The following is a 26,514-nucleotide window of genomic DNA, read 5'->3' on the forward strand; positions in this document are numbered from 1 at the left end:
TAAATGCCCAACTTGTCAGTAATTATGAGTGGGTGCCCATGACCTCACTGACCCCACGGGTATGAGCACAGTTAAAACAGACTCGGGTGAGGGCAAAATAAAACAGCTTGATCGTCAAATAAAAAGAAAAGACATTTTTTTGAAGTTGACTTCAGTCAGTTGTCTGAGCTGCAGTTCTGTGTGAAGTCCACTCACACACAGACCGGCTGAAATCATTTTGGTTCTTTGTAACATCACGCCCCCCCCTCGGCTGCAGCAGACGCCCCGTGTAATTCCATCCAAACACTCTGACTGAGTATCGGTGCTGACGTCTAGCCCTGCTCCTCCTCCTCTCCTCTCTCTTTCTCTCTGTGCTCGCTCTCCCACAGTCCTGCCTCTAGTGCAGCACGGCAGCTGGAGAAGGAGACACAGAGAGAAGCAGAGGAGCAGAACGAATGTGTCAGCCAGCTGCAGAAGGAACTGTTAATCATGTGAGAGAATGTGGAAGACGACAGAGGTTGGATCAGGGAAACACACCGCTGGGTGAGGCGGTGCGGTAAGTGAGCAACTTACAGCCAACGAATGCATCAGCACAACATCTCAAAAGACATTTAGAAGTTGTGACATTTATGAGCCAGAAGGTTGATCCCTATCAGAACGCGGAAAGTCAACAGCTAAAAACGGGATACGATGAGGAAATGATGTTCGCCGTACAGCATGCTGCATCCTCCCATTCAGGGAAAGTTTGGAAGTGTTTGTCACGAAACAGTAACCTTCCTCAGACACCGAAGAAGCAGCGAACGCTCAGACGATCCGCTTCACCTGAGGGCTGGAAGATGCACCAAAGCCACACCAACCCGCCTCATTCCACAGAATTCCCCACAGAGCGGAGGATCTGATTACAGGGCATTATGGGTGACTGAGCTAAATCGGTGAGATTTCCCAACACTGCAGCCGGAACAAACAAACCTCGTACTTTCTCTGCTGCACTCAATTATTCTAATTTACTTTATTTTGGTGTATTTGTTTAATTCCATATGACTTCAGGTGTTATCACACTGCAGTTTTATTTCAATAAGGTGTACAATATATTTTTCTATTTTTATTTTGTTTTGGTGGCTTTCAGTTGCTGTCAGTTACTCAGGATTTGGCACAGGATTTATGCTGAATAACGTTTTTTTTTTCTTTTTCCCTTTTGGCAGCCCCAGTTGGTTGGTAGATCCGGTAGAGAGTCGCATTTGGGTTTGACACAAGTGTTACACTGGATGCCTTACTTGACCCAACTCCAGTTGTATATGAAGATAAAATAAACACATTTTGGTTTTGTTGTTGTTGTTGTTCAGTCAACTACTTCCAGTTGCTTGGGGTCACCACAGTTGATCTGGTAGAGATCTGCATTGGGTTTTGGCACATGTTTTACACCAGATCCCTTTCCTGTTGCAGCTCCAGTTGAACAGGGAGAAAAAAATAAGGACATATTGTGGGGTTTTCCTGTTTTTTTTTTATTTGTTTGTTTGTTTGTTTTGCTCTCAGAGGCTCCACAGCAGATCCGGTGGAGGTCCATATGAGATTTGGTATGCTGGTTGCCCTCCTAGATGCAACTCTAATTGTACATGGAGAACCAGTAAATACATTGTGTGTGTGTGTGTGTGGTTGTGGTTGTTATTTTTGCTTTCAGCTCAGGGTCTTCACAGCAGATTCGATAGAGATCTATGTTGAGATTTGGCACAAAGTTTTTTTTTTCTCAGATGCCTTTCTTGACGCTACTCCAATTCAACATGGAGAAACAACAAACACACATTGTGTGTGTTTTGTTTTTGCCTTCGGCTGGCCCCACATGCTCAGCATTGCCGCAGTGGATCTTCCAGAATTGTGGCAAACCCGCGCTGAGATTTGGCACAAATTTGACACCATATGCCCTTCTTGACACAACTCCAGTTGTACATGAATAAACAATAAACACATATTGTGTGTGACACATTAAATAATAATAATGTAAGTGCATAAACAGTAGACTGATCATGTTTTAATCTATATACATATATCCACATGAGACTAGACAGAAAAATTAAAATAACAACATAAACTGCAGCTCAGATAATCAAACCTGTACATTTTTTGAGTGCCTGTCAAACACAAACGTTTTATTACTTCTTAAGTGATGCGTTGACAAATCTTCACTTATTCTGAATAATTACACAATGACAAACTGCTTTGTCATAGTGTAATTATTTGATCCATCACAAACACTGCTTCGCCTGCTGAGGGTCACAAGGCAAATGAATCACCAAAAGGACAAATCCAGTTAGTCAAAAAAGAACCTATTTTATTATATGGCTGCAACGCTATGCACACTCTGATTGGCTGATTACCAGTCGGATATTATATCCGGACTGGTTACCGTGACAATTGGTCTGCAACACGTATTTTCATTACAAACAAGGAAGCTAAAAATGGACTGCATTTATATAGCGCTTTTCCATCTGCATCAGATGCTCAAAGTGCTTTACAATAATGCTTCACATTCACCCCAATGTGATGGTGCTGCCATACGAGATACGCACTACACACTGGGAGCAATAGGGGATTAAGGATCTTGCACAAGGGCCCTTAGTGATTTTCTGGTCAGGCTGGGATTTGAGCAGAGGATCCTCTGGTCTCAAGCCCAACGCTTAACCACTAGACCGTCACCAACCCTAAAAACACGATTAGAAAAACCAAGTCGGAGATGAACGTACTCCATAAATATCTAAACAGCATTGGAAAAATACACAGATTGAAAGCTTACAAGCTAATGACTGGACCATCTGTTAGCAAGTTCTTCACGGACGTGAAGAAAGCGAACGAGCCCAACACCATCAGCAGCATATTCGGGCGATACAGACCTCTCATTCGATTAATAATCCTTTAATTATTATTATTATTATTGTTATTATTATTATTGTTGAATATGTACAACTAATTTATTGAGGGTGGTGGAAACGCGGTTCAGTGCATTTGCTTCCAGTGCGGAAGGTTCTCGGTTCCCGTAATATCAAGTTGCGTTAGAAAGGGCATCCAACATAAAACTTGTGCCAAATCAACATGCAGATTCCCGTCGGATCTGCTGTGGCAACCCCGAGGGAAAACAAGGGAGCAGCTGAAGGGACTTACTTATTTGCAGCTAAGCTTTCATGTTGTTATTAAAGCTACAGTTTGTAGGATTTAGGGGTAGGATGCCTTCATATCGACCTGGGAGTAGACCCCCCTCAAGGAGGCCCCCATGTTGCACCACTGTGTTGTTACAGTAGCCCAAAAGGGACATTCTCCACCTTGCGCATTTTACAGGGTCGTCCGAAGACTGAACGAAAAAAAAAATATAGAGGAATCAGTGGTTGCTGCCTATACGCTCTCTGCTGACTGCTAGTGCAGGCTAACTAGTTTGAGAACTTTCATTTTTGTGAAATGGAGGATCGTATAAGTTGCTAAACAAGAGAAGGCAATGGAGCATGAACACCCATCGGCAAAGAAGCAAAAACGTAAAGGGAAAGAAAATCGTGGCCAGCAACAGCATAATGCATCTGCACCTACACCACCATATGACACTACATCTTACATACTGTGGCTTTAAATTAAAGAGGCCTACGGGGTCTTGACAGTTAGGAGCTCGACTGAGTTCCTTCCTAGTATAAAAATGTCACTCTACATGACATAATGTGTCACCATCATGCTTCTAACAGAACTGACCTTTTTATGACAAACTGCACAGTACTCGGCGAACATTTAGTACTTAATACAAAATAGAATTGCATTATTGATCACAAAAAGTCATAGAAAATGCAGTCCTATACACTCATGAATACATTGGTATTATGCCTGACATTTCCCTTTCTTATGTCCATTACTGTGCCAGATTTGGGGGTGTGGCAAAGCAAGCAAGGGCTACATCAGTGGCGATCTGCTCGTGCACTGTGATTTTTCTGTCAAGGATGAACACATTTTGCACCATCCATTGCCCACTCACCCAGCAGGTCACAGGAAACTTCTGCTCTGTGCCATTTACGTCACTTCATTTCACAAATACTCATCTAACAATAAATGCCCAAAATAGCACAAACTAATTTTATGTGACACGTGTGTTTCTGTCACTGGGCATTCTTCAACCTGCAAACCTACAAGCAGTGTGTTTCTGAGTTAGATGAAGCATTCCTGCTGATTATCTACCCATTTACCCGGTAATCGTAGAAGATGCGCTTCATCTGCAGCGTAATCTGATTCAAAGTGCCTACTGACATTTTATTAAAAACAAATATGATAAACTGGCTACCAGGGGCGTAGGTTTGCATATGGACCATAGGGACAAGTCACAACCAATATTTTGGGATGGCAAAATAGTCCCTACCAATATTTAGCATTTTTTTATAGAACAAAATCATTCACTATTTTTTTTGCGAACTCGATACTACAATTTTAATCGTCACGTTTTGTGTTTTCAACGTGCCAGAGTGACAGGGTTACCCATGTTGCAATTTCATTGGCTCACTTTCTTCTCACATGGACGTAAACAAAGTGCATCTCGTGGCAGGCAGTGCTTCATTTGTAAAGTGGGAGGTCCCAGAGCACAGAGGATGGGTGGCTCTGGTGCAGTGTTGCCAGATGTATGATAATTATCGTATTTGTATGATAGTTTTGCCCTCTATACGATGTACGATCAATAATGGGAAAAAATCCAATATGTACGATAATTTCAGTTGGTTGCCCAAACACGCATCTCTCTCTGACACCCAAGAATCATTTTGCAGGTGTTGCACTCAGGCGGCATCAAAGACACACCACACACAGGGCTGCTGCTGGCTTTGGGCGGCTCTGGACAAAGTCATTTGAAAGCCCGCCCCCTCTCCATACAAAGTAATGAGTTCTCATCCAATCTCTGCCGTGACAGGAAGATTCCCCAACCAACAACATCTTTTTTTTTCGAAACTTTATTTCAACAAATGCAATAACAAATGAACAAAACACAAGAGCAAAGAGATATACAAGAAAAATAAAAAAAGTTAAAGTTCCTTATGGAGGTGTCAACATTTTTTCTGTGTTCAACAAAATCTGCACAAGTGTCCATGGCATCAGATGACGACAGCGACCTCGAGGTTGAATTCGACTCTTTCTAGTCTGGTAATTAACACGTTTGTGTCCCTTCACAGAAAAAAAAAAAATCTTTCTACTCTGGTAGTGCATTTGCGTTCTTTTTGTGCCATAGTTTCCCCATTACTATAATTACTGTTTAAAAATGTGACAAAATTCTTTGTAAATTAAAAAAAAACGCTAAAATAGCTACGTTGTATGCGTTTTGTTTGTGTACGATAATTTCTCCCAAAATACGATAATTTTGAGGTTTTGGTACGATAGTTTCATATTTCATATCTGGCAACACTGCTCCGGTGCAGAAAAACAAGAAGGGCGGGGGGGGAGGGGTTGCGAACAATGCTGTGCGCCACACTTAAAATAAACTGCACACCCACACAAACACGCACGCACACCTTCAAAAATGACACTAACACTCTGCCTTTTCCTCAAAAATTACTACATTTATTTGCTGTCTGTCTCTGTGTTGTGAAAGTGTCGTGACACGGACCCACAACAGGGGGCATTAATGAACGGACAATGGATAAGCCAAAAGTAACAATTTAATGTTGTGAATCGCACAACGAAGTACAGACAATAACAATATGGTGGAATGTCAAATATACACCAGGTGACGTGTGGGCAGGCTCAACGATAGAAGACGCCTGGCGAGAGAAGAGCCGGATCCCACACAGCTTCCACCACCAACGGAGCTGAAGAACACCGGAGCCGCCAAGCCCTGCGCCCCAGGTGGCCGCTGTCTTCAGCAGTCAGACCCGGTACTGCTGGCAGAGAACAGAGACAGTCCTGATGAGTGTGAGTTCGCACACTCAGTAATCCCACAGTCTGTATACAGTTAGGAGGGAAAACCTCCACCTCCAATCACACACTCGTGCAGCTCCTGTCTAACCACTTATCTGGTTGGGGTGTGAAGCGAAGCCGTCGCTGATCACACCAAACGCCAATACCACAGATAAGGCAACACCCACAGGAAACGGCTGCAAAGAAGTTCAGACTATTAGTCAGTGTTAAGTACAGCAGAGAATATTACCTGAATGGTAGCTGATTTCTCGGCGGGGAGGTGGAGTTGCAGTCCGGCCTTTATGGTGGTGGTGATGAGTAGTGGATGCGTGACAGCTGTCACTCCCGGTCGCTCCGACGCCCTCTCGTGCTTGAAGCCCGCACTTCAAGCAGGGCGCCATCTTGTGGTGGTGGGCCAGCAGTACCTCCTCTTCAGCGGCCCACACAACACTCTGTACTTTTCTGTCACTTTTGCGCTCTTTTTCATACTTTTCCCTCATTTCAAAAGTCACCGAACGCACTTTACCGTAATATATGCAACATATAGCATACTGTTGGAAAGCACGGGTTCTTGGCTTGCTGTCAGTGTTGAAATTTTACGTTTACCGTAATACACCATATATCATTGGAAAGCCCTTTTTTTTTTTGGCAAATTAGGTTGCCAGATACCTACAACTGCATTACTGATGAAGAGAATAGATTATACATCTTGGTTGCAAAAACTTTTTTTTTTGTTAGCTCCACAAGTATTTTTTTGTTGTCTTGTTCTCTCAGGTGTAGGCCTATAGAATAGATTCGTGATTTTGGGTGCAATTTTGTTATTTGAGCTATTTGTTTGTTTGCCTACACACTTAATAATGTAAATAAAGTGTTAAATTATTCAGCATTATGTCGTCATATGTTATGTATTATGCTGTACTTGTGCGTCTAATGGTATGAGTGGGTTAGGGGGTGGTGGGCAGGGGGGCCGGGGGGTGGTATTGTCCCTACCAAAGCTGAGACCAAACCTACGCCCTTGCTGGCTACATAGTGACTTTGTAAACAAACGTCCACACTCATGCAGATCAGGCTGGTTGCTATTACTGTGTCCTCTGCAGCTTAAATTTATGCACTTCAGCAATCAGACTGTGGCTTCGTCATACACAATGAAAGATATTTCATACTATTTTCTCCACATCACTGAATCCCTCTCCAGACAGTATATTCCCACCAATCCTGTCTCCATATCCTCATCCAGAAACACACTTGGAAACTCTTGTCATCTGCTTTCCAGCGGAGAAGGCACTGCATTTTTAATCGCACTACATGTACCTGCAGCTGCACTGAATAACGTGATGTGACAGAGCACAAACATGATTGTCAACACCAACAGAAGTGCACTGGTAAAATTTTGTTACGGTGTGACTACAGGGAAACAATTTTATATTAAATGCGGAAAAAAATGTAATTGGTTTATAATAAGCAACATAATTTCCACGAATTGAAAATTTTCCTCACACCCACATTTGGCAGGTGTATTATGTAAGCATATTCAAATCCAATTAAATGCTGCTAGCTCAAGCAAAACCATGAGGACACAGATTTATTTACATTCATGGATTGCAAAGAATATTATTTAATATGTCCAAAAAAAGGCATTATCTACCCTTAACAAGATTGTCAAGACTGTTTATTGGTTTATCCTCATAGTCTGGATGATGGGGGGAAGAAGTCTTTTTAAAATAAAGTGACTAACTGATACATACACGTGCCTCTGTATTTAGGACACCAGCAGCCCAAGGTTCACCTGGATGTGGTAGATAGGTGTTTCTTCAGAGAGGTGGTGATGGCTGCCATCCAGGACCTGGGCCAGTTTCATGGTCCTGTCGATGTAGTGACACTTGGCACCCAAGTGGTGGCTCCTGACAAATTTCTCAGGTGGGACAGTTGCTGTAATAACAGCAAACATGACCCATTCAGTAATTAACAAATAGCTAAGGAGGCAATTTGTTACACAGTATGTTTACAAATTAGTCATCAAGCCAACCTGCCATTATCTTGTCTCCTTTTGCAGCAACACCACTTGTAACCCCAGAGAGCAACGCAACACAAAAATTTCCATTTAGATTATTGAACAGCTGCTGTACCTCCAGTTCACTGTAAATGTCTTTTTGAATAAAATTCAAATCCTTGGCTCTCCCATGACCGAGCTGTGGACATCAACATCTATGTGGTCATCTATCGAATGCCCTCCAATAGGCCACCTTCAAACATATATTTATCTTTCTAAAAATCTGACAACTTCAATACGGAAAACCACATTATGAGCACGTTTGTTCAAAAGTTGGCATCAGTGAGATAAATTACACTAAATTCCCAAAATGTTGTTCATTATTAAAAATAATCATTAAATGACTACAAGGTCTATTAGAAAAGTATCTGACCTTATTATTTTTTTCAAAAACCATATGGATTTGAATTACGTGTGATTAGATCAGACATGCTTGAACCCTCGTGGGCATGCGAGAGTTTTTTCATGCCTGTCGGTTACGTCATTCGCCTGTGGGCAGTCTTTGAGTGAGGAGTCGCCCACCCTCTCGTTGTTTTTTTCATTGTTTAGGAATGGCTCAGACTGCTGCTTTGTTTGATCAAATTTTTTCAAAACTGTAAGGCACAACTGAGTGGACACCATTCGATAAATTCAGCTGGTTTTCGTTGAAAATTTTAACGGCTGATGAGAGATTTTGGTCTGGTAGTGTCGCCGTAAGGACGGCCCATGGCGCCTAACGGCGATCTGCGCTCCGAGGCTGCAGCGTTTCGCTGTTTCAAGTTGAAAACTTCCACATTTCAGGCTCTGTTCACCCAGTAAGTCGTCAGAGAACAGAGAACTTTCAGAAGAAGTCGGCATGAGGAGTTTATGCAGACATTCCACTGTTAAAGGTCATTTTGTAATGAAAGAACGTGCGGGCAGAGTCGCATGTCGGGCCACACCCGACCACGGGGGGTCGCGACAGGAAAAACACCTCCGTTGGAAAACTTAACGGGCAAGTTGGAACATGCCCAACTGTTAAACAATTTCTCAGTTACTCACTTGTTGAAAGCCATCAAAAGCCGCCTGAATTTTACAAATGGTTTTCAACACGGAGGTGTTTATCCTGTCGCGGCGCACACAGATTTGCGTTGTCGTCATGGAAACGACTTGGCGAATTTGCGCACACGTTCTTTCATTACAAAAGGACCCTTTAACAGTGGAATGTCCGCATAAACTCCTCATTGCCGGCCTCTTCTGAATCTTCTCTGTTCTCTCACGACGTCCTGGGTCAAACAGAGCCTTAAATTAGGATGATTTCAGCTCGAAACAGCCAGACGACGTCGCCTGGCAGCGCTGCGCGACGTCCCACTCCGTGGGAAAGTCCATTAAAGTGACAGAAACACCCCATATCTCTCATCAGCCGTTAAACTTTTCACCGAAAACCAGCTGAATTTCTCGAATAGTGTCCACTCGGATATTCCTCACAGGTCCAGAAAAAAGTTTGATAAAGCAACGCGCGCCGTCTCAAGCAGCGTCTCAAACAAAGGAATTCAGCCGAGAGGGCTGGACCAGTGCTCACTCAAAGCCTGCCCACAGGGAAATGACGTCACCGACATGCGTGAAAAAACTCACGCATGCGCACGAGGGTTCAAGCATGATTGGTGTAATCACATGTCATTCAAATCCATACAGTTTTTTTTTTTATAAACTGCCGGTTAGTTTTATAAGATACCTCGTATAATAACTCAGAGGCCTGCTCACAAAGTTGACATGAATGTAATTTCATAGCATGTCACATCAATACAATTTCATATATCTATGTTGTGTTCTTTGGTACTGGTTAGCACACAGCCTTGCTCTGAATGTATATTATGCTGCGTTTACACATAGGCTGGATGCATTATGAATATCGTTTTTCTGTCATTTGTGGCACATTCTTGATATTCTTATGGCCCCTTCACACATAGTATGAAGTTTGGACAGCATTTGGACGAAAATGGCAAAACAGCACGAAACAGTTCAAAATTAGCACACCACGAAACATCGCACAGACAGGCAGGCATGCACAAACCCGGTGCAAGAGTTCGTGCACGCGCCGGTGTCTTTCGGGCGGAACAACAGTACCAGCTGCGGCACATCGTGCCAGCAGCGTCACATGGTGCCGCTACGTGGAGGAAATCTAAAAACTAGCCGATACCTGTGGGAAAACATTGCGCCGCTTATGTGGAAAAAAAAACAAACAAACCAACCAACCAAAAACACATGTCCCACTGGATGCAAACTTGCACCATCCAAGAGCTCTGAGGGCCAGTCAGCATCTTTACCACTATGCTACAGAGCGGTTCTTTGAAAGCTGCAGGAATCTGCCTCATATCAGGAAGGACATGGAAGTATTACAAAAAAATTTAAATCACACACCATATAAAAACACAGCATTTATCAAGCGAGCAATACAAATACTATCCGTCTGTTCCTCTGTAAATGACCCATGGTCACAGACAAACAGTCATGAATTGACATGAATGAGGAGCAGTTCGCTCGTCTCATTCATGTCCACATCTGCTGGCGCGTGTCTCGTGGACACCACAGGACACTGCGTCATGTGGAACAGAACTCATGTGGGTGATGTGACAGAGAGATCGCCTGCTGCGTGTTCTGATCTGACGGTCCGTTTCAACCTGGGAGCAGCCTGTCCATATGCACGCCGTGCGTGCGCTCGCTCGCTGCAGCACATCGCCACAGTGATATATGTTTTTATTTATGTCTACTTGATAACAGTAAACAGACACACGTGTCACAGTGGGCAGTTGTTTGTCCATGTCTGTCCAAACACAGTATGTGGTGTCCAGATCCACAGATTTCCAAAGCCACTTCAGTGGGAGGACGCACCTCCTGTCATCTCAGCACACAGACCAAAGCCACACTCGTGTGGGACTTAGACAAATTTGTCTGCGACTGCGAGTATGAAAGTGATTGTCTGCAGTCTCTTGTTGTGCCAAGAGTGCAACTGGTCACACATTTTCTAAGTGCCATGCCAGCGGTGTTCGTGTGTGTCACCTGGATTTTGGCTGGCGCCTACTGCGAGAAGGTGCGATGGGTTCGCACAGTGCACACTTTGTCTTTCAGGTGCTTGTGCATAAATAGTTGTAGCAACAGGTGTACGAGGCGTTGGAGGCACAGACGACATTACACGGTTTGCACACTGCGGTTTGCACTAAGTGTGCACTTTGTCCAAACTTCACACTATGTGTGAAGAGGCTCTTAACATGAATTAATGCATCTGATTAGGTTTCTTAATAGTGCATGTCAGCGCATGACATTCGTGATTTTCGTGGAGCGTGTTTTTGGCTGTCAAAAAATCTTCCACAAATGTCGCGCACGACCCTCATTTTGCCTCATGTCGTGGTGTTCGCAACTGAGCGTGTTAATACGTGTTGATCAGTGGTGATCCTTAATAGAGCGTGACAGCGTTCGTAGTGGTTCCTGTGATGGTTCTTGGAGCCCATACTGTCACGCGTTGCTATGATTTGACAGAGAAACTGTCAAGTTTTGACAAAAATTGTATTGCAGTGTCATACGAATCACTTCTCTCACATGCACACAGTGAAACCCTGCTGCACCGCACTCAGTTTCATTGCTGCAGTATGCCAAAAAAGGACAGTGACGCCAAGTGCTGTTGTGCCCGATGTTCAGGAGAACAAGTCTGAGCCTCTTCTTCTGCTGTGGATTCATCTGGATGTTGAGGAGCAATCTGGAGCAATCTGGAGTGTTCAGCAGGTGACAGTAGGATGAATATGGGGGTGTGTGGAGACAATTCGCCTGATTCACAACATGACAGAATGTAACAATGTGCTGTTGCGTGCTATTGTGTGTAACAGCGCGGAACATTATTACTGACCATGTGTCATGGTTTGTGATAATTCGCCAGTGATACGTACCATTTATCGTAATGCGTGGTAACAGCTTGCAACAGTTCCTGAGGACTCCTGATGCCTCTGCCCTGAATGATCACATTCGTGATCACCGGCTAAGAATGTATACTTCATGGCATTCATGACTTGTCGTCATTATGTGTAAACGCAGAATTACCGGCAGGTGAAACTATTGGTCACTCCAGTGAGTTGCTGAACAAGCAGCTGTTAAGCCCCTTTCACACTGGGGCTGCTTCGAGTTGCTTCATGTGGCGTCATGATGACACAGGAATGTCTGCGTCAGGTGCACGCAGCAGGGGAGCAGAGAGGAGGTGACAGCGCAGAGGAGAACCTGCAGACAGTCTGCCTGCAGGTTTTCTGCACAGAGGAATCAGAGTGCACAGTTTGGCTGCAGCCAGACTGTGCACTCTGATTTCTCTTCTAGTTTATATTTGTTCTTGCGCTGAGCTGCAGGTCTGCGCTCTGAGTTCTGTTATAGTTTCTTTCTTCCTTTGACAGCGAGCTGCGTGTGCGCATGCACACGCACACGAACCGTCTGTGTGTAAATGTGGAGATGTCTGGACTTATACTTGATGTGGACATGTCCTGTCTCTGGCAGTCAGTCAGTCTGTGAGCAGGACTTTTGTCCTTTTTTGTCCTTTATTTACCACAGTGATGAGAGAGTTTGAGGGGAGAGTGAGGAACTGCAGCAGCCAGTTCCTCACTCCTCCTCCAGACAGTTTTTTTTTCTTTTAATTGTTCAGATTTGCGCAAATGTGTATGTGCATGAATCGTCCGTGAGTGGACTGGAGATGTCCTCACGTTTTACTGGATGTGGACATGTCCTGTCTCTGGCAATCAGTCTGTGAGCAGGACTTTTATGGACTTTTTTTAAACACAGTTGTGAGAGAATTTAAGAGCAAGTCGCTGCAGCAGCAGTCAGGCTGCAATTAGCATTTTTTTTCTGTGCTCTTTTTGAACGTGTAGTTTTACTGCATTGTGTACACGGTATAAAAACAATCCTGCGTGATTTATACTGTGGGAACAATGGAACACAGCAGGAATCATAAATTGGCGTCAGGTGTCGTTGTATTATGAGGGTGTGGCATCCAGTCATGTTGAGTACCGTCGCATTCCCTGGACTTGCATTGAAACCACTTCCTTTCTGTGTCCTGTGCTTGACGCAGAAAAAATTAAACATTGGCGTCCGATTCGCTTCGTCCTTTGCGTCCCCCGCACCGTTGTGGTACTGAGCTACATCGTCTCGGCACTGGGGTGCTTCCACATGGCGTCGTCATGACGCTGCACGACGCAAATGGAAGCGGGCAACGGTGTGAAATGGGCTTTAGCCTGCTAGCCACTTCTTCCCGCTCTGAAAATTCTTGATTGCTCCCCGACCAAACCTTTGTCACTGAATTATCCTGAACGCTATTTGTTGAAACAAGATAAGTTGGAATAATGAGCCATTTAACCGTGCTGATCTTCAGTCATTTAACTGGCTGCTCGCTGCCACAGCTGTTCTCTCCCCTGGGTTACATATGACTTACGGATTTACAAAATAAAGATTTTACATGGAAGTCTATGCGAGCAGTCAAGATGATTTTCAGTTTGGCCTAAAATTGTCCCATAAGTGTGGTTCTATTTGGAACACCCTGAGTGGATGATGATATTCAGAGGCAGGAGCTACTATGTAGACTTGTAAAAACTGCTGGTAATGGTGTGAAAGAAAGAGACAGAATATTCTCATGCTCCCTTTCCCTGTTCCTTCTCTGGTGGTGTTCTCTGGTTACCTCTGTGTGTGTGTGTGTGTGTGTGTGTGTGTGTGTGTGTGTGTGTGTGTGTGTGTGTGTGTGTGTGTGTGTGTGTGAGAGAGAGAGAGAGAGAGACCAATGCAGTCCTCTGTATTTGGGATTTCCAGGAGGGTTGGAGAATATACATCCAAAAACTTCAGTGTTCTGTCACGTGCAAGTGAAGTCGAGTCAAGTCCGGGAGCATGTACTGGTGCTGCGCTTCATCGCATCTATGAAAACACAAAACTGCCTTGGGTCCTAGATGGCAACCACCCAGGCACAAAACCAATCCATTTCCACATCTCAAAAATAACCAGTAATCTGCCGCAGCCAGGTGAAATGTGGGTATCCCTTGGCCTTCTCCAGCTAATGGGGTTTTCAGCACTCAGGCACCTGTGCACTGAATCATGCACAGACTCATCACGGTGTGGCACACACAGTTTGTCCTCAACTCCTGATATTTTGTAGTGATTCTTTCTGTGCTTGGACACCAAGCTGTATTTAGCCTGCACCAGAATGCAAGGTGGCATACAGTCTACGGGCATTAAAGTGTTTCAACACGCTCCATTCATGTGAACGCACAAAATGCTGAACCGTGGTGGGGCGGTCCATAGGCATTAAGGATCAAGTGTAGTCCATTACACTACCAACACTACTGTTTGTATGCTGAATTGCAGAACCAGGTTTTTTTGAGTTAATGCTTCAGGGGAGCATGAGCATGGCTAAAACCTTTCACCCCCCAGATCCCCCACCTTTTAACTATTTTTCTTTTTTGTTTTTTGCCTTTCAGCTTCTGGGGGAGCTCCGCCCCGCTAGCCACTTTAAGCATTTTTTTTAAATGTAGATGTAAATTAATAATCAAAGTTTTCAGCTAGTTGACAGTAGGGCTGTACAATATGGCCAAATTATCATATGTCAATATTGTCATATCAATATGATATACGATATGACGATGATTTAACACAAAGTGCAGCAACAGTGAAAATTAAACATTCTTAAACCAAACAGTAATAATACCACATTTCATTTCATTTATTTATTTATTTATTTCATTTAAAAGAAAAAAAAACAGAAAGCAGAAATAAAGCATCTCCATTACCAGAATGAAAAGGAGCAGAGAGAAGAACAAGTCTTATATTTTCTGCCCCTTTTTACAATACAATCTTTCAATATCCAGCGTCAATTTCCAACATTATTTAACAGATTATATTTCTTTAACTTGTCACATACCACTGACTTATTTCATAATTATGACCATTATTAAATAGATTACATCTCTGACAGGTTACATTTTTAAACTTAAAACATTTTATACATTATTAACAAGTTACATTTTTTTTTTACTTCCTTACAGCCCACTAACTTATTTTATAGTTTCATACTTACTTAATACATCTAGTTTAATAAATAATTTTTTAAATAATTTAAGCGACCTTAATTCTTTAATTTCTTTGTTGAGATTGTTCCATAATTTTACACCATTTACTGCAATACTCCGTTCTTTTACTTTGGTTCTGTATCTTGGTTTTCTAAAGACTTCTATTCCTTTCAGTTTATAACTACTTACTCTTTTCTCAAACATATTTTGAATGTTTGTTGGTAAAGCATTTTTATTAGCTTGGTACATTGTTTGTAATATTTTCAAATCAACCAAATCACGAAATTTAAGTACCCTGTACTTAATGAACAATGGATTAGATGGATCTCTAAAACCACTGTTGCTAATCACCCTTAAAGCCCTTTTCTGCAGAATAAACAAAGGTTGTATATAAGTTGTATATGTTGATCCCCAGATTTCTACACAATAAGTTAAATATGGGAAAATCAATGAATTGTACAATGTTAATAAACCATAACTATTTAATGAATATTTTACTTTATGCAAAACAGCAATGGCTTTCGCTATTTTTCCTTTTATGTAATTTATGTGTGACTTCCATGTAAGATCTTCATCAATTATGACTCCAAAAAATTTCATTTCTTTTACCCTTTGTATATCCATTCCATCTATTTGTAATGACACGTTATTTTTTTTGCTCTGTCATTAAACAATATGAAATTTGTCTTATTAATATTTAGTGACAGTCTGTTTATATCAAACCAATGCTTAACCTTTTCCAATTCTGTTTTTATCACTTGTGCTACTTCCTGTATATCTGATCCCGAGTAAAACAGCGTTGTATCATCAGCAAATAAAATGCTACCAAGCACATTAGATACATTCACAAAATCATTGATATACAAAATAAACAGTTTGGGTCCAAGTACTGATCCTTGTGGTACTCCATAAGCAATATTACACAATTCTGATTTGATATTATTTATCTGAACAAACTGTTTTCTGTTTTCTAAGTAGCTTTTTACCCACTGATGTGCAATACCTCTTATTCCATATTGTTGTAACTTGTGAAGCAATCTTGAGTGGTCAATAACATCAAAAGCTTTTTTCAAGTCAATAAAAATACTTACAAAATAATCCTTATTTTCTATTGTTGTTGATATTTTCTCTATTAATTCCATAATTGCCATAGCTGTCGAATGTTTTGTTCTGAATCCATACTGAGCATTATTTAAAATATGGTGTTTCTCAGTGAATTTATCCAACCTTGTCACAAAAACTTTTTCCATAATTTTAGAAAACTGTGGAAGCAATGATACTGGCCTGTAATTAGAGAATTTATGTTTGTCTCCATTTTTATATAATGGGACTACCTTGGCAATTTTCATTTCATCTGGAAAAATCCCTGTTGACAGAGACAGATTGCAAATATAAGTAAATGGTTCAATAACAGTTTCTATTATACTTTTTACAGTCATCATGTCTAAATCTTCATGGTCAGTTGATCTTTTGCTTACACAGTTTTTTACAATATTTCTTATTTCATCTTTTTCCACATTGTCCAGGAAAATACTATTGACCGTATTTACAAGTGTATGTAATGTATCTTCTACTATTGGTTTATTTCCCACCAGACTTGATCCTACATTTGAAAAATAATCATTAAACCCATTTGCCACTTCTTTTATGTCATATATCTCTTTATTTTCTTTGACAAAGTAATTTGGAAAAGTTGCTTTCGCTCCATCACTTTCAATCACACTTTTTATAATTCCCCATGTTGCCCTCATATTATCTTTACTCTTATTTAATTGTTCACTATAATAATCTTTTTTTTGTTTCCTAATTATTGTCAATAGTTTATTTTTATATTTTTTGTATCTGTGTTCTGTTTCCTTTGTTTGCATTTTTAAAAAGCACCTGTATAAATAGTTTTTCTTTGCACAAGCATTTTTTATTCCCTTTGTCAGCCATGGTTTATTTACTCTTTTCTTACTAATTTCAATTAATTTACAGTTTTTATTATATGATTTCATCAATATTTTCATAAATGAGTTATATGCTACATTAACATCACTGACATAAACTTCTTCCCAATTTTGATTTTTAAGATCATATTTTAATGCCTCTAAGGCTTTTACTGACTTGTCTCTTTTAAAGTTTATAACAGTTTTTTTCTTGTACCTATTTTTATATTTAAATATTGAAAAGACTAGTAAATGATCACTAACATCTGTCATCAAGATCCCATTCCTGATAATTTCATCTGTTCTATTTGTAAATATATTGCTAATTACCGTTGCACTTTGCGATGTGATTCTGGTTGGTTTTGTTATCAAGTGGAATAACCCCAAACTATACATTGAATTCACAAAATCACTTATTCTTTGGCAACTGGAGCTTTCTATGTTAATGTTAAAGTCTCCGCATATAAAAAGCGTTTTGTTTTTAATATGATGGAATAACTCTATTATTCTATCTGTAAATTTCACAACACAAGTGTCTGGTGCTCTGTATACACAACTGATTAAAATATTTTTAGATGTTTCATGTACAAGTTCCACTGTTACAATTTCTATGACGTCATCCACAGTTGTCATTTCTTCTACAATTGTACATATCAGATCTGCCTTTATGTACAGAGCAACACCACCGCCCCTTTTATCTCTTCTGTTCACAAAATACAGCTCATATCCCTCTATTTGGACACGCGTGCGTGGAGTGATGTTGTGCTGTTGTGACTTCCTCTTTCCTGCTGCTACACATCAGAATTTTGGCTCTCTGTTGGGACGTGTTACACTGAGACTGCTACCTGCTGCTTTGGACTTGAATTAACAGGCTTTTTCAGACTTTTTTTACTTTTTACCTTTTTACTTTTTTTTTTTTTTTTATAACTTTCTTACTGTGGCTCACAACGCTCTAACGGTCGAACATCGCGACGGAGCACTTTTATCTGCTAACTTTCATCAGCATTGGCAAGCTAACTAGCTTGCTAACGCTTTCGTTTTTATTTTTTTATTTTATTTTTTTTTTCTCTTTTAGCACTGTTGTCGTGCGTTGCCTGTGCTGCTTCATGGCCTGTTTGGTGCCTTGATTGGGGCACTCCTTCTGCTGAATCACCTTTAAATTATTTACACATTATTCACTTAGTGTGTTTTTAGGAATCCGCTAGGTTGCGTAGCTACTAGCTCTTAGCCGATTTAGCATGACGGCTTCTCCTGTCTCTCCCGCACTTTTCTGCTCTGGGTGTGAAATGTTTAGTTATTCCTCGGCCTCCTTTAGCAGTAACGGTACTTGTAATAAGTGCAGCTTATTCGTAGCTTTGGAGGCCAGGCTGGGCGAATTGGAGACTCGGCTCCGCACCGTGGAAAATTCTACAGCTAGCCAGGCCCCTGTAGTCGGTGCGGACCAAGGTAGCTTAGCCGCCGCTAGTTCCCCCCTGGCAGATCCCGGGCAGTTGGGAAAGCAGGCTGACTGGGTGACTGTGAGGAGGAAGCGTAGCCCTAAACAGAAGCCCCGTGTACACCGCCAACCCGTTCACATCTCTAACCGTTTTTCCCCACTCGACGATACACTCGCCGGGATCAAAACTCTGGTTATTGGCGACTCTGTTTTGAGAAATGTGAAGTTAGGCGACACCAGCAACCATTGTCAATTGTCTTCCGGGGGCCAGAGCAGGCGACATCGAAGGACATTTGAAATTGCTGGCTAAGGCTAAGCGTAAATTTTGGTAAGATTGTAATTCACGTCGGCAGTAATGACACTCGGTTACGCCAATCGGAGGTCACTAAAATAACATTAAATCGGTTGTGTAACTTTGCAAAAACAATGTCGGACTCTGTTGTTTTCTCTGGGCCCCTCCCCAATCAGACTGGGAGTGACATGTTTAGCCGCATGTTCTCCTTGAATTGCTGGCTGTCTGAGTGGTTGCCAAAAAATGAGGTGGGCTTCATTGATAATTGGCAAAGCTTCTGGGGAAAACCTGGTCTTGTTAGGAGAGACGGCATCCATCCCACTTTAGATGGAGCAGTTCTCATTTCTAGAAATCTGGCCAATTTTCTTGGATCCTCCAAACTGTGACTGTCCAGCGTTGGGACCAGGAGGCAGAGCTGTGGTCCTTATACACCTCTCTGCAGCTTCTCTCCCCTGCCATCCCCTCATTACCCCATCCCCGTAGAGACGGTGCCTGCTCCCAGACCGCCAATAACCAGCAAAAATCTATTAAAGCATAAAAATTCAAAAAGAAAAAATAATATAGCACCTTCAACTGCACCACAGACTAAAACAGTTTAAATGTGGTCTATTAAACATTAGGTCTCTCTCTTCTAAGTCCCTGTTGGTAAATGATATAATAATTGATCAACGTATTGATTTATTCTGCCTAACAGAAACCTGGTTACCAGCAGGATGAATAATGTTAGTTTAAATGAGTCAACACCCCCGAGTCACACTAACTGTCAGAATGCTCGTAGCACGGGCCGTGGCGGAGGATTAGCAGCAATCTTCCATTCCAGCTTATTAATTAATCAAAACCTAGACAGAGCTTTAATTCATTTGAAAGCTTGTCTCTTAGTCTTGTCCATCCAAATTGGAAGTCCCAAAAACCAGTTTATTGTTATTATCTATCGTCCACCTGGTCGTTACTGTGAGTTTCTCTGTGAATTTTCAGACCTTTTGTCTGACTTAGTGCTTAGCTCAGATAAGATAATTATAGTGGGCGATTTTAATATCACAACAGATGCTGAGAATGACAGCCTCAGCACTGCATTTGGTCTATTATTGGACTCTATCGGCTTTGCTCAAAAAGTAAATGAGTCCACCCACCACTTTAATCATATCTTAGATCTTGTTCTGACTTATGGTATGGAAATAGAAGATTTAACAGTATTCCCTGAAAACTCCCTTCTGTCTGATCATTTTTTAATAACATTTACATTTACCCTGATGGACTACCCTGCAGTGGGGAATAAGTTTCATTACACTAGAAGGTCTTTCAGAAAGCGCTGTAACTAGGTTTAAGGATATGAATTCCTTCGTTATGTTCTCTAATGTCATATACCAAACACAGAGCAGAGTAGCTACCTAAACTCTGTAAGGGAGTTAGAGTATCTCGTCATAGTTTACATCCTCTTTGAAGACAACTTTGGATGCTGTAGCTCCTCTGAAAAGAGAGCTTTAAATCAGAAGTGTCTGACTCCGTGGTATAACTCACAAACTCGTAGCTTAAAGCAGATAACCCGTAAGTTGGAGAGGAAATGGCGTCTCACTAACTTAGAAGATCTTCACTTAGCCTGGAAAAAGAGTTGTTGCTCTATAAAAAAGCCCTCCGGAAAGCTAGGACATCTTTCTACTCATCACTAATTGAAGAAAATAAGAATAACCTCAGGTTTCTTTTCAGCACTGTAGCTAGGCTGACAAAGAGTCAGAGCTCTATTGAGCTGAGTATTCCATTAACTTTAACTAGTAATGACTTCATGACTTTCTTTGCTAACAAAATTTTGACTATTAAGAAAAAATTACTCATAACCATCCCAAAGATGTATCGTTATCTTTGGCTGCTTTCAGTGATGCCGGTATTTGGTTAGACTCTTTCTCTCCGGTTGTTCTGTCTGAGTTATTTTCATTGGTTGCTTCGTCCAAACCATCGGCAGGTTTATTGGACCCCATTCCTGCCAGGCTGCTCAAGGAGTCCTACCATTATTAATGTTTCAATCTTAAATATGATCAATCTATCTTTGTTAGTTGGTTATGTACCACAGGCCTTTAAGGTGGCAGTAATTAAACCATTACTTAAAAAGCCATCACGTGATCCAGCTATCTTAGCTAATTATGGCCAATGTCCAACCTTCCTTTTCTCTCAAAGATTCTTGAGAGGGTAGTTGTAAACAGTTTAACTGATCACCTGCAGAGGAATGGTCTATTTGAAGAGTTTCAGTCAGGTTTTAGAATTCATCATAGTACAGAAACAGCATTAGTGAAGGTTACAAAATGATCTTCTTATGGCTTCGGACAGTGGACTTATCTCTGTGCTTGTTCTGTTGGACCTCAGTGCTGCTTTTGATACTGTGACCATAAAATTTTATTACAGAGATTAGAGCATGTCATAGGTATTAAAGGCACTGCGCTGCGGTGGTTTGAATCATATTTGTCTAATAGATTACAGTTTGTTCATGTAAATGGGGAATCTTCTTCACAGACTAAAGTTAATATGAGTTCCACAGGTTCTGTGCTAGGACCAATTTTATTTCACTTATACATGCTTCCCTTAGGCAGTATTATTAGACGGTATTGCTTAAATTTTTCATTGTTACGCAGATGATACCCAGCTTTATCTATCCATGAAGCCAGAGGATACACACCATTAGCTAAACTGCAGGATGTCCTTACAGACATAAAGACATGGATGACCTCTAATTTCCTGCTTTTAAACTCAGATAAAACTGAAGGTTATTGTACTTGGCCCCACAAAATCTTAGAAGCATGGTGTCTAACCAGATCATTACTCTGGATGGCATTTCCCTGATCTCTAGTAATACTGTGGAAATCTTGGAATCATTTTTGATCAGATATGTCATTTCAAAGCGCATATTAAACAAATATTAGGACGGCCTTTTTGCATTTACGCAATATCTCTAAAATCAGAAAGGTCTTGTCTCAGAGTGATGCTGAAAAACTAATTCATGCATTTATTTCCTCTAGGCTGGACTATTGTAATTCATTATTATCAGGTTGTCCTAAAAGTTCCCTAAAAAGCCTTCAGTTGGTTCAGATGCTGCAGCTAGAGTACTGACGGGGACTAGCAGGAGAGAGCATATCTCACCCGTGTTGGCCTCTCTTCATTGGCTTCCTGTTAATTCTAGAATAGAATTTAAAATTCTTCTTCTTACTTATAAGGTTTGATAATCAGGTCCCATCTTATCTTAGGGACCTCGTAGTACCATATTACCCCATTAGAGCGCTTCGCTCTCAGACTGCGGGCTTACTTGTAGGTCCTAGGGTTTGTAAGAGTAGAATGGGAGGCAGAGCCTTCAGCTTTCAGGCTCCTCTCCTGTGGAACCAGCTCCCATTCAGATCAGGGAGACAGATACCCTCTCTACTTTTAAGATTAGGCTTAAAACTTTCCTTTTCGCTAAGGCTTATAGTTAGGGCTGGATCGGGTGACCCTGGACCATCCCTTGGTTATGCTGCTTTAGACGAAAATTGTGGGGGGTTCCCATGATGCACTGTTTCTTTCTCTTTTTGCTCCGTATGCATCACTCTGCAATTTAATCATTAGTGATCGATCTCTGCCCCCCTTCACGGCATGTCTTTTTCCTGTTTTTTCCCTCAGCCCCAACCAGTCTCAGCAGAAGACTGGCCCCTCCCTGAGCCTGGTTCGCGGGAGGTTTCTTCCTGTTAAAAGGGAGTTTTTCCTTCCCACTGTTGCCAGTGCGTGCTCATAGGGTGTTAGTTTGACCATTGGGGTTTTTTCATAATTATTGTAGGGCCTTGCCTTACATATGGAGCGCCTTGGGGCAACTGTTTGTTGTGATTTGGCGCTATATAAGAAAAAAGTTGATTGATTGATTGATTGATATTTGAACATCAGCCATGAGATCATCATTTAAGCCAAGATTCAGTGATTGCAACAACTACTAATCTATTTTTAAACGGATTTAATAATCTTTTATTTGCGACATTTTACAATACAAGCTTCGGACTGTTTATATGTATGAGTGACAGGGTATCTTCTGCAATTTTTTCAGCTATTTAGCTGTTCTACTGTATAATACTCACAACCAATCGTTTTTTAAGTCAAATATATTTTCATCAATATTAGTGTCTATGTCATATTTTTTATCATCTATTTCCATGTTTGATCAGATTTTTTTTGTTGGTCCAATTTCCAACAGACGTCATATTTGATTGTCTATTCAGGTCTGTATTTCGTAAGGTCCTCCATGTTTTTGATTTGTATACCGTTTGTTCCTTCTTCATTCATTTTATACTCATCATAAGGTTAGGCTAAAGTGCCCTCCAAAAGCATTGGAACACTTGGAATTTCACACATTATATGTTTGATGTTGATGACATTAATGATCAAAGCTCTTCACTATCTGTGTATATATCATCAACAATAATTTAAAATTGAATAATTGTTGCAGAACCTCAAAGTAATGATAGGCTACTTCACAGTTGTTGTTAGGATTCTTTTTTTTTGTTTTGTTACGACAATATTGCCCGGTTTGTGGCTTCATATTTTTACGACAGTTTTGTCTGGTTTGTGTCTACCATGGGCAGATTTTTTGTGCCATTTCTGGTTTGTGCCTCCGTCTACCATCGGTTTGTGGCTTTTTACGACAATGTTGTCCGGTTTGTGGCATCGTCTAAAATGGGCAGATTTTTTTTGTTTGTGCCTTCGTCTACCAATGGCGCGAAGCTCCTGTTATTTTTTGGTCAAGAACCTTTTTTTTTATTATTTTTATTTCACACAACTGTGGAAGAAATGCAGCATAACAGCAAGCTCTGCCTGGAAGACACAAACTTCATATCTATCATTCCATATGAGCTCATCACAATGGCAGTCTCAAATAGAAAACACCAGGGGCCTCATGAAAAAGACGCGTGGATCTCCTACTAAAACATGGTGTCCTCTAAAACCCAGAAACTGTTGTAGGCACAAAAATATACAGATGTACAGTATGAATGTGTGCGTACGCATGGATCCAAGCACGTTCCATTTGTACATCCCAATCATTGTGGAATTGAGCGGCAATGCAGATGTACCAAACTCCTCGCCTTCCACACCCCTATTTAAATAATTTAAATATGCAAATCCGTGTAAATAGGTCCTGGGAGCCGAGATTCCCCTCTTCGTCAGATCAGTCAACATGAACACAGAAAAAAAAAATTATACTGAGTGTGAGCTACAGATGATGGAAAAGAAGTGGAGACTCAGAGGGATAGATTATTTGGTACCCTGTCATACAGAATAAACATGAAAAGGAAAAAAGTTAGTGGGAGCATGAGGCCGTAAACGCTGTGGGCTGAGAGCAGCACACAAACCACTGAAGTCTAAAAAAATGAGGTGCACTGTGCGTCACAGTGTGTGACATTCACAACTTTACATACACGTTTACTGACAAATACTGAACACAGGGAGCCAGTTGGGGTCCTGTTAAGAAGCTCTGCAGCTTTAGTTTAACCATCAAGAAACAAAACCATTAATAATAAAAACAATAATATATTTGAATGCCCATGCCTAAATCTGCCCACTCTGATTTTATTCGGAACAATTATACAAACTCTTTACTCAGCAAGCAGCAATCCATCGCACACTGTGCCACCCTCTAGCCTGTTCCCAACCCAGCCCAGTGCATTTGCGCATCACATATGATTTGAACACTAATGAAATGAAAATGTTTCCTATTAACAAAAACAAATTCATCATGTGATGGCGCCTTTATAGCAATATGTGTGCAGTCAATAACTTCAATTACATTAGGAAAACCGTCTCTCACTGCAAATTACGCTCCAATGTTGGAATGTGATGGACCTGGATGACATTCGGATGTTTGCGTTTCACAGAGCTGGCATGGCTCGGCTCAAGGTTGACTGGCACATGCCTGACTGATCAGACAGATCCTGCTAGAATGCCCCTGTTGTCAGGAAGCCCCTGCTAGCTTATCAGTATTCGACAGTGTAATCCGATGTGGCCATGACCAAGTCAATACTAAAAGTTAGCGGTCATGTCTGCAAACGTTTTTATCGGTTTAGTGTTATAAAAGTTAACTTTTGGATTGTCTGTGCCCAGTTTCCAGTGGGCACAGACAACCCCTGTCTCCTCGCACTGGGCCAGCCACAGTTTGGCACACGACTCCAGTAACACTGGCCTTGGTAAACAAAATCAGTTTATATGAGCCAGTTATCATTTGCAAGTAAATCCTCACATACCCTGAATACATGCTCACTTCAGATCGCACCATTTGCAAGGTCCTCTAACAACGCTAAAGCAGCCATTGTTAGTGCCATTTTCCTCATCACTTTGCACATATCCACCCATATAACTGTAAACATGTGGGTGTGTTAATTGTTCATAAGTGTGCCTGAGATGCTATTAACTGTTTCCCAGCATCACCTCTACATGTCGCCAGTGGACCAATAGCTGTAGAAATGTGTGTACACCAGCCATAAACTTGGCATGGCGCAACACATATTTCCACGGGTCTAGGATCTAGCCCGCTATATATTTCTGGTAGAAAGAATGTGATCAGAGGCCAAAAATTCACTTCATACTTCCGCCCCTCTGTACTCAGCCAGCCAACACAACACTAGAATCAAAAAGTTCAAATGTGATCACAGCTTCTTACTGTCCTCATCTCCTAAATGGTTCCTACTTGTGTGTTTCTGTCTTACAGATGGTGGAAGATGCTGACTGGGAGTGTAAGCAGGGCGGTGAAAGTTCACACAGCTTTGAAAACTAATTTGCCAAAATAACGTTGAGGTTGGAGTTGGAGGGGCAAAAAAGAACCAAGGCTTAAGAAACAACATTCAGACCAGCTGTTATTCTTTTCTTATTTGAACATTCAGCAAAATGTGCATCTGTGCCAAATACAACTCCTCTCATTGCCACAATACATATCATAACTTAAATTTGTAGCGACACGAGAAATAACTAATCACAAATCAAGTCCATAAACTCCTCAGTCTAACTTCTCTCCAGGTAATGAACATCATGGACCCAAGTTAAATGTTCTATTCAAAGTGACTCCTGCTGGACCCACATTTGCTCTCATTATGGAATCTGAAGAGAGAACGACAGGACTTTCCACAGCTGCGTTGGTAGCTATAGCCTGTAACGCCTTTCTTGCTCTCCTCCTCCTGCTCCTCTTCCTGATCATATACCGAGCATGCAGGGTTCCGTCCAGCCCTGAGAGACTGCCTGTTCTGGCTCTGAGACAAGGAGAAGCTCACCAGGCGAAGGAGCACAAGTACCTGCTGACTTCCTGACTGCAGAGGAGACTGGGATGTGACCTTGAAACACTTCTGCAGAGGCGCAGCGGCTGGAGGTCTGTTTGCAGGGCGAGAAACGTCTGCGCAGTCTATGTGAAGAACAATTGTGCCGGTGTAAAGAAGCAATTTTTAAACATTTTCCCCCCATTTCATACTTGCACCATGGCATGCAGACGACCTTGAGGAAAAGGACATGGATGATACGGAGTCAGAATGGAATATGCAGTACACCAAGGAGGCTGTACTGCTGTTGGAGGTTTCTAAATTTAACCTCTCTTTCCATCTTAGCTGCTGGAGCGGGGTGGGGTGGGGGGGCATGTTTATTGCTGTGGGATTTGAGTGGAGGGTATGTCACTGTCACTCATAAACACCGGCAACCTGTGAGGCGTAGCATCTTGCAGAGAGTGTTATATAAGGACAAGAGGTGCAGCTGAGATTTGTATCCTCTGCAATCCAGCCAGAACTGTAACACCTGCTTGTTGCTTGTATTGTTTGTTACCAAAACGCACGTCATATCGTCAGCGGGTAAATATGTGAATGCATCATGGCTGCACCTTCACCAGGCATGCTGTGAAGCTTAAAAATAAATCT

General features: G+C 41.5%; 1 long non-coding RNA gene across 1 annotated transcript; it reads left to right on the forward strand.

Moving 5' to 3' along the window:
* Positions 1 to 366: 366 nt before the first annotated feature.
* Positions 367 to 25,500, forward strand: LOC117507254. Its single transcript, XR_004559657.1, has 2 exons — positions 367 to 535; positions 25,339 to 25,500. It is a non-coding gene; the product is annotated as an uncharacterized LOC117507254 (long non-coding RNA).
* Positions 25,501 to 26,514: the final 1,014 nt, after the last annotated feature.

This window comes from Thalassophryne amazonica, chromosome 3 (assembly GCF_902500255.1).
Source record: "Thalassophryne amazonica chromosome 3, fThaAma1.1, whole genome shotgun sequence".
NCBI lineage: Eukaryota > Metazoa > Chordata > Actinopteri > Batrachoidiformes > Batrachoididae > Thalassophryne > Thalassophryne amazonica.